We start from the raw sequence: 10,405 nt of genomic DNA on the forward strand, positions 1-10,405 counted from the left end.
AAAAACCCAGACATTCCAGAAAAGACCCACATACCTGGCTAAATAAAGATAAAGGCTTTTTCATTGGAGATCAAGTCTTTATGGTAAAGATGACTTGCATTTGTATATCTCTGGTTCTAGCTACTTTCTTAAGAGTCAGACCCTATGCTTATTGAGTATCTGTTCAATTGAATTGTCAACTTTCCAATGACCGACTGGGATAACTTTTGGATTTTCTGCTAGCACCAAACACAAACTCATTATTGTCCTTTCGTCTTTAATCTTGTTATTTCTAGTAATGGTATTAACATTATCCCAATAGCCCTGTCTCAAAACTTCAGTAAAATCTTATTTTTTTTCTTACTTTCTATATAATCAATTCCCAAGGTCTATGGATTCTATTTCCTTTTTTTTTCTCATGACTCACCATTTCCTTTATTTGTAAAAAATAGTGAATAACCATACAGGATGAGAAGAAAATGTTCGTTTTAGGGTTTAAACAAGTCCTTCTATCCTGAATGAAGCATTTATTTTAAGGCTTGGACTTGCAGCTTTAGCCCCAGCATCTTTGGGTTTGGACTCAGGAGGCTTAGCAGCCTTGGAATCACTGGACTTGGCTGCCTTGGGATCAGATTTAGTTGCCTTGTGATCAGACTTGGCTGCCTTGGTGGTAGACTTTGTGACCTCGGCATGAGATTTGGTGGCTTTGGGGTCAGTAGGCTTGGCAGCCTTGGGGTCGTGGACTTGGCAGCCTTGAGGTCAGTGGTTCTGGCAATCTTAGGATCAGGCTTTGTGATCTTGGGGCCTGGGAGTTTGATGCTGACACTAGGGCCTGGACTCTTGGTGGCCATCTTGAGGCCAGCACACCAGGCACTGGCCTTGGAGATCTTGGGCATCTTGGGCCTAAGGAGCTTGGCCTTGGAGGCCTTGGTGCTCAGGGCCTTGATGACGTCTGCTCGGGCCTTGATGGCTTTGGCATTGTTGGCATGCATCTTCTCCAGTCCCTTCTTGTTGTGTTTCTCTGCAAAGCGCATGTTTCTCAAAAACTTGGAGTCAACCCCTTTCAGAGACTCATATCTCCATGACTTAGCTTTTTTGATGCCATTTCTGGGCCATTTTCTTGATTGGTTGTGGGTGGTATGGTTTTTAGACTTAGCCATCTTTACACTACAGCCTGTGCTAATAGGCACTCCACCAACCGGAAGAGGCCGAAAGTGAGTAAGAGACAGCAGATTCTATTTCCATATAATATCTGGCATGAATTCACAAATTTCCATTCCCATTTTGGTCCAAGTTCCTATTAAATGCATTATTAATATATATTTTTTCTCTTTGTTTTCTTGTTTCATCTTTCCCCCTTTAGTTTGTTCTTCTAAACACTGACTGAATAATAATCCTAATGCACACATTTAATATCACTTCTTTGTCTAAAATACTTTTATGGTTTTCTATCAATCCTTGATAGAAATCCTTGACCTGGTGCTAGAAACCCTCTATGATCTAGCTTCAACCATTGAGGGAAGCTTTATTTTATAGCACTCCACAACAAATGAACTGGTTTCTTTTGTAATTCCATAAGAAACCCTCTTTCTTTTTACCACTCTGCTTTTCTTAGACTGTTATTTATGATTAAAATTTGAGTCCCTCCTAAATGCACTTCTTGAAATTCTCCCATCCTTTGAAACCTTTCAAAATACCACTTGGGGATACTTAAAATATGACTAATTGTATAAGTTTTTTTAATTTTTACTTATTTTTAAAACATTTCCCAATTATATTTTTATCTGATAGTAGCATTCCTGAGTTTTTCACACATCCCCAAAAGGAGGCAAATTTTACACCTTTGGAGATGAAAGAGTACTGTATTTGGGGCAGAAGAACTCATTATCCTTCTCTCTAAGACCCTTCCCACTTCCAGATATTTTTACTGTTGAAGGCACCACCATCACCCCAATTACTTGGCTTCACAGTGTAGTTCTCCACTCCTCACTATTTCTCACCCCCTATACAGTTTTCCAAGGCCTGCAACTTTTACCTCTATAATATTTCTCATATGTATCTCCTTTTCTCCTCTGATACAGCTACCACTTTTGTATAGGCCTTCACATCTTAACTCTTGCCATAGTCTATGGCTTAGTCTCCCTCCATTCCAGTCCATCTTCCATTCACATGCCAAAGTGCTTTTTCTAAAGTATGGGTCCAACTATGTCATCCTTCTATTCAATAAACTCCATTGGTTCCCTATTAACTCCAGTATTAAATAAAAACAAAAACAAAAAACCTCCTCTCTTTACTGTCCAAAGCCTTTCCAAACCTATATCCAGCCCTACCATTTCAGTCTTCTGACACCTCACATACCACCTTGTACTCATCGATCCAGTGACAATGGCCTCCTTTCAGTTACTTATACAAGACACTACTTCCTGCCTCTGGGTATTTTCCCAATCTGTCCCTCATATTTGGAGTGTTCTTCCTCCTAATCTCCAAGTCCTGGATTCCCTGGCTTCCTTCAAGTCCAAGAGAAAATCCTACCTTCCAAAAGAAGCCTTATCTAATCCCTCTCATCCCTAGTTTCTTCCCTCTGCTGATTTCCCCCTATTCTTTGTCTGTCTGTCTGTCTTTCTCTGTCACTCTGTTTCTGTTTCTCTCTGTCATTCTTTCTCTGTCTGTCTCTGTCTGTTTCTGTCTGTCTTTCTGTGTCTGTGACATAATGTTTGCATGTTCCCGCTCCTATTATATTGTGAGCTCCTTGAGAGTAGAGACTGTCTTTTATCTTTCCTTACATCCCCATTATTTAGCATAGTACCTGGAGCACAGTAGACTCTAAACAAATTCTTTTTGCCTGACTGAGAGAAGAATTGGCTCTATTCCTCTATCCTTCTCTATTCCTTCTTCACCTTTATAGATATTTCAAGACTGGAGAAAGTCACATAGAAATCACAGAGTTTTGTACATCATAAGATACTTAATAAAATGTTCATTAAATGTTAAATGAATTAATAATTATAAATGAATGACTAGTTTAGAAAAAAATTGAATTACCCAGGATAAAAGGAAAAGAGTTGCAAATTCCTATCATGTATGACTACAAGGGATCTATTCCTGTTGCTGGCCATTAGCCTCCCTTGTCTGTTATGGAAGCCCAGATATTACTTCCTCAAAGAATCTTCATCCCACCATAAATATTATTCACAATCATGTCTCATCATTCCTTAACTGAACAACTGACATCTGTAATTTTATTCATACCAGAAACTTGGTCTTGTCCAGCAGCCTTACAACCTTACAACCTTTCTTATGTGCTGACTGAAACATATTCTGATAGTCTCAGACCATTTGACATTTCTTTCCAGAGATAAGGTCCTCTTATACCTCATTTATGACAAGATAGCCTAGAAAGAAAAACAGTAACACTGTTGGTATTCTATGGTGTTGAGCTTATTCTCTTCATGTGTCCATTTGTATGAAAATAATAGCCTACTGATTTATTGATATGGGCATGTCAAATGGGCTCTTTAGAACAGGGATATAAATCAAAGGCCTTTGCTAAAAATAATTATGACATACATACACAACCCCCATATGCAAGTGGTGGTTTTGTAGTTGACGGTGCATTAGGACAAGGTTATAAAGAGAACATCCACCACCAGGATTTTGATGCATTTTATTTTGATTAAGAGATCAACCAGGATTACCACATGTCTATCTATGGTTTATCTACCTTGAAGGAAACCTTCTGCTGCCTACTCTTAGGACACACAGGTATCAGCTACCACTTATGTTTGTGTGTGTAGACACACATATATTTATATATATAAACACATAGTGTCTTAAAAGTGTTAGTGAAGTGTTAAGCCTATATATACATGTGTTTATGTATGTATGTATATACATGACTTTGGTCAAGTTATTTCAATCTACTGGGACTTCCTTCCAAATGTAACATTTTCCAACTATTTTATCACATCAGTACCATGCTCACATACCTTTAAAAAACCCCACTGTCTGTGAAGTTTTCTGGATTCCTTAGCCTAGCACTTAAGTCATACATTAGTAATCAGACCCCACCATAGCTTGATCTTCCATTATTCCTCTGTATGTGACCTATGTTCCAATCCTGTACACTTTATGTTTTTTTTCTTTGTGTACCTTTTATAAGCTATTTATTCTGCCTTGATCTAACTTCCTCCAGTCTCTAATTACAAAATTATTATATATCTTTTAAGCCCTACCTCAAACATCAACTGCTCAATGAAGCTAGGACACTATGTTAAGACCATGTTCAAAATTCCAACTTGTTCTAATTGGTTGGAAATAAAGCTAAAATACTTTTCATTGCCCTTTGCTGGATATTCATTGAGCACACTTCCACTAATTTTATATCTCGGGAGGGGCTTTAATCTTGCACCATCCTATCTTTTTCTTCCATACTATTTCACTTGCTGACCTTATGAATTCTCATAGGTTTAATCATCATCTCCATGCTGATGATTCTCAAATATTCTTAACCAGTCCTCACCTTTCTGCTAACCTCCAGACTCACACCTCCAATTGCCTATTAGATACCTTGAACTGAACGTCTTTTAGATATCTTAAAATCAATACATCCCAAACTGGACTTATTCCCCCCCCCCAACCCTCCCATCTTCCTAACTTTCCTATTATTGGTAAGAGTACCATTATTGGGGCAGCTAGAAGGCACAGTGGATAGAGCAGTGGCCCTGGATTCAGGAGGGTCTGAATTCAGATCCAGCCTCAGACACTTGACACTTAACTAGTTGTGTGACCTTGGGCAAGTCACTTAACCCCAATTGCCTCACCCCCCCTCCCCCAAAGAGTACCATTATCCCTCCAGTCACCCAAGATTGAAACCTAGGTGTCATCTTTCACTCTTTACTCTCACACACTGCAAATCCCACCAATTGCCAAGGCTTGTCAATTTTACCTTCACAACATCTTTTACATACATCTCTTTCTCTTCTCTGACATTGCTACCACCCTGATACAAGTCCTTATTACTTCGCTCCTGAACTAATGGAATAGCCCACTCTTTGGTTGACCTTCCACAAGGCTCTACCTACTCTAGCCCATCCTCCACTCAGCTGTCAAAATTATCTTCCTAAAATCCATGTGTGACTGTTACCCCTATATTCAACAAACTCCAATAAATTCCTATCACCTGAAGGATATATTTTTTTGGTGAGGCAATTGGGGTTAAGTGACTTGCCCCGGGTCACACAGTTAGTAAGTGTTAAGTGTCTGAGGTCAGATTTGAAATCAGGTCCTCCTGAATCCATGGCCAGTGCTCTATCCACAGTGCCACCTAGATGCCCCCAAGGAAAAAAATTTAAAATCCTCCATTTTGTGTTCAAAGCCTTCATTAACCTGGTGCCCACCCTACCTTTTCAGTTTTCTTACACCTTTTCCTTTACCCTCAATGGATTCTTCAATTAAGCAACATTGGACTCTGCTGTTCCTTGAATGATACAATGCATATCCTAACTCTGGAAATTGCCAATGGTTGTCCCACATGCTTGGAATGCTTATTCTCTCTTCACCTCTGCCTCCAGGCTTCCCTGGATTCTTTCCTTTATAAATTTCCCTTTGTCTAGAGCATCATCATGTTGATTTTTTCCAGTTTATCCTATATGTAGCTAGGTTGTACATGGTTGTTTATACATTGTCTCCCCCATTATATTGTGAGCTTCTCAATGGCAGGCACTCTTTTATCTTGCTTTACATTCCCAGTTCTTTTTTTTTTTTTTTTTAGTGAGGCAATTGGGGTTAAGTGACTTGCCCAGGGTCACACAGCTAGTAAGTGTTAAGTGTCTGAGGCCGGATTTGAACTCAGGTCCTCCTGACTCCAGGGCCGGTGCTCTATCCACTGCGCCACCTAGCCGCCCCACATTCCCAGTTCTTAATAGTACCTGACACATTGTAGGAGCTTAAAAATATTTATTCATTGAATTGATTGAAATTTGAATGGTTAGGTAGTACTTCTTTTTAGAGTATTTAAGTTTTAAAATAATCTTAATACACATGGTCATTAATTTGCCATGTTAGGTATGAGATCTCAATCTTTTAGGATGTTCTCAAAAATACTGCCTTCTTGAAGAAGAGGATAAAAATTGTAATCATATACAAATCATCAGAGTTTGAAGTAGATATTATTAAAGCTGTAATTTATTAAAGGATAAAAACTGGATGGAGCTGAGAAATATATAGGGAACTGACATTAGAATGAGGGCTACTGTCCAATAGTGAATAAGTATATTCCCAGAGCCTAAATGGTTTTTATTGAATACTTACTGATTGATTGGAGACAGGAGACTTACTTCCAAAACCCAACTTTACTACTTTGTACCTCATGTGGCCTTATAATTCAAAGACTAAATATCTCCCTGACTTTAGCATAAATGTAGGAGGGGAAAATACAATGGAGTCTTCCAGAGGAACTTTTAAATCAAACCAACTGCTATTTATTTAGTATCTACTATATTTAAGGAAATGTACCTTCTGGGAAAGTGATAACATTTTTTGGAGGGGGCCAGATTTGTGATTTCATACATGTATGGGACTCCCAATAAGGAAACTCCCTCTACCAATGCACTTCAGCAATGGTTTGCATTATCTTAGATAGCTGTCTGTGGTTAAGAAGTTAAGTGATGTTTCCAGAGTCAGATGGTCAATAATTAAACCAATATATAGAAATATTTCTGTAGATGTCTATAAATATTTAGATATCACTATAGCTATAGATATATCTTAATATAACTATATTCTCTGTTTCCTATCTAGTTGAATGACAAACGTTATGCATATTGAAAAAGACAGAACATATCTCAAAAAATATAATTAAGTTCTAACTTCTGTAGTAGAGGCTGCTAGTGTTGTTAGAGATAAAGTAAGTGTGGTGTGGTAAAGAACAACTTAAGGAATATGGAAGAAGTTGAGGCATAAGAAGTTGAGGAATGTATCCTATAGAAATGCAGAGAAGATTTCAAAAGGAGATCCTGATAAAAGTCTTTTATTTCTTTGAACTTTGGAGCATAACTGTGTTGACCAATAAATGTGCTTTGTACTCCATTCTTCTGTCACAATATTTTCATTAATAACAGAAAATCGAGGAAACAAAAATTTCCATGAGCATAGAAGTCCAAAGGACCAGACAGGCCCGTAGACCAGGGATATCCAATAGTATTATAGAAAACAATAGTAGATAAGAATTCATAGAGTCATGGAAAGATATTAGTAATAATCTATTATATTTCCCTCATTTTGTTGTTGAAAGAACTAAGACTCAAAGAGAAATTACTTGTCCAATGCTACATAGCGAATTAGTGGCACATTCTTTTGCTATATTTGTATGGCCTTCCATATAATTTTTTTTTTGGCTGGAACTGAAGTAACTATTATGTATTATTAAGTTACCTATGCTAATATGAATTCAATTCAACTAAACAGCACTAGGTAGGCTACTCTCATCAGTTTCTCCTCATTCTTTTCATTTTTTCCCACCATCTCTGCTCTGTCTCTCATATGGCTGGCATATTGGTCCAGCAACTTTCCTATCATTGGGAAGCATGGCCTATAAGAGCTGGCTGGGGTGAAATGGAGTAATATGTCAAAATGAAAAGGTCATGCTCTGTGTCAGAATGACAGCAATTCCAAATTATCCATTAATCTCCCAATTGAAAATCATCATTCTTCTTATTATGGTTTGCTGACCACTCAAACTCAAAGAGAACCTTCCTCTCCCCCCCAAGACAAAGCATCTTCTTATTAGCTGGCAGCACAAATTGGCAACCTTCTCCACCTTTAAATATTAATGGAGCGTTTGCTATAGAGTCACGGCTGCCTAGCTGGTGGAGCATGTGTAAGAAAACAGCCAACGGGATTGCAATTGATTTCCTTGTCTCATCTGTTATGGCTAGTGCTTTATTATTAGTACAACATATCTGACACACTGACCCAGGCACAGCTCTCAGTCGTATCAAATGAAGGGTAAAGTTTCCAAATGCCCTTTTCATTCCCCCATGTCAGATCTGGGGTGAGGCATTTGTGTGCTCTTAGTAAGTTTTGAAAATTATACCCGTGTGTGTGTGTGTGTGTGTGTGTGTGTGTTTTACTCACAGAAGTCTTTTAACCATTACCATTGCATGCAGCATCACTCTAACTTATCAGAAAATAATTAGTACTTGTTACAAAGAGCAGAATATTCTGGCAAGAAAATGTGTATTTAAAAAAATTTGATGCTAAAAGGATGCCTTCTGTGTCATGCTCTAGACAGCTGCTTTTGTTGCCTATAGCTAATCTTAACTCTGCTTCAAACTGCCCAATTTGATTGACCCAAATGTGAGTAGTTGAGGGAAAAAATAGTATTGAAAATATTTGACCTGCCAATGAAGTCAAGTGTTGGTAATTAATTTAACAAAAAACAAATCACTGGAGGTAGTTACAGAAATATATGTGTGCATGTATGTATGCATGCATGTGTGTATGTATGTATGGATAAATGTGTATATATGCATATATATGTGTGTATACATACACACACACACACACACACACACACACACACCCCAGTAGAGTAAGTCCTTTGGGTCTTGAAGGTGTTTTTTTTGCCTGTGTGAAATGTGAGGTTTTTTATACCTCTAGGATTTAATAAATGTCTTCTTCATACCATCCCCTTATTTTCTTTGAAATCATAAAATTATTTTATTATTTCTAGTTACATGTAAAGACAGTTTTCAACATTTGTTTTTATAAGATTTTGAGTTCCAAATTTTTCTCCTTTCCTATCTTTCCTCCATTCTGCCCAAGTCAGCAGGCAATATGATATAGGTAATATATTTACAATCACACTAAAAATATTTTTATATCAGTCATGTTGTGAAAGAAGAATCCAAATAAAAGGGAAAAAACCTCAAAAAAGAAAAAAAGTAGAAACCATAGTTTAATATTTATTTATATTGCACGATTCTTTTTTTTTCTGGATTTGGAGAGCATTTTACATCATGAGTCCTTTGGAATTGTCTTGCTGAGAAGAGTTAAGTCTATCACAGTTGATTATAACACAATGTTGCTGTTACTTTGTACAATGCTCTCTGGTTCTGCTCACCTCACTCAGTCAGCATCAGTCCACTTAAGCCTTTCCAGGTTTTTTGTGAAATCTGCCTGCTAATCATTTCTTATAGCACAAAAGTATTCCATTGCATTCATATACCTCAACTTGTGCATCCCCTTGATTTCCAATTCTTTGCCACCACAAAAAGAGCAGCTATAAATATTTTTCTACATGTGGGTCCTTTTCTCTTCTATGATCTCTTTGGCATACAGACCTATGAGTGGTATGCATAGTCCCATAGCTCTTTGGGCATAGTTCCAAATTGTACTCCAGAGTGGTTGGATCAGTTCACAAGTCCACCAACAATGTGTTAGTGTTCCATTTTTTCCAACAGCTTCTCCAACATTTATTAATTTCATTTTTTGTCATATTAGCCAAACTGATAGGTGTGAGGTGGTACCTCAGAATTGTTTTGATTTTCATTTCTCTAATCATTAGTGATTTAGAGCATTTTTTCATATGGCAATAGATAGCTTTGAGTTCTTCATCTGAAAACTGCCTGTTCATATCCTTTTACGATTTCTCAATTGGGGAATGACTTGCATTCTTATGAATTTGATTGAGCTCCCTATATACTTTAGAAATGAGGCCTTTATCAGAAACACTGGCTGTAAAAATTGTTTCCCAGCTTTATGCTTCCCTTCTCATCTCAGCTGCATTGCTTCTCTTTGTACCAAATCTTTTTGATTTAATGCAATAAAAATCATCAGTTTTGATCCAACCATTCTGGAGAGCAATTTGGAAATATGCCCAAAGGGCTATAAAGCTGTTCATACCCTTTGACCCAGAAATACCACTATTAGGTCTTTTTCCCAAAGAGATCATAAAAAAGGGGAAAGGACCCACATGTACACAAATATTTATAACTGCTCTTTTTGTGGTGGCAAGGAATGGGAAATTGAGGGGTTGCCTATCAATTGGGGAATGACTGAACAAGTTGTGGTATATGAAAGTAATGGAATACTATTGTGTTATAAGAAATGATGAGCAGGCAGATTTCAGAGAAACCTGGAAGGACTTACATGAACTGATGCTGAGTGAGATGAGCAGAATCAGGAGAACATTGTACACAGTATCAACATTATGTGTTGATCAACTGTGATAGACTTCACTCTTCTCAGCAATACAGTGGTCCAAGATAGTTCCAAAGGACTCATGATGGAAAATGCTCTCCAAATCCAGAAAAAAAAAAAGAACTGTGGAATCTGGATGCAGATTGAACCATACAATTTCTATTGTTTTGTTGTTGTTGTTGTTTTTCCTTTTTGAGGTTTTTCCTTTTTGCTCTGATTCTTCTTT

The 10,405-nt window shown here is 37.5% G+C and overlaps 1 pseudogene; it reads right to left on the bottom strand.

Annotated features, from left to right (window-relative positions):
- Positions 1–474: 474 nt before the first annotated feature.
- LOC122747681 lies at positions 475–1,139 on the bottom strand (annotated as a pseudogene).
- Between the last annotated feature and the right edge of the window lie 9,266 nt (positions 1,140–10,405).

The sequence above is a fragment of the Dromiciops gliroides genome, chromosome 3 (assembly GCF_019393635.1).
Source record: "Dromiciops gliroides isolate mDroGli1 chromosome 3, mDroGli1.pri, whole genome shotgun sequence".
Lineage (NCBI taxonomy): Eukaryota > Metazoa > Chordata > Mammalia > Microbiotheria > Microbiotheriidae > Dromiciops > Dromiciops gliroides.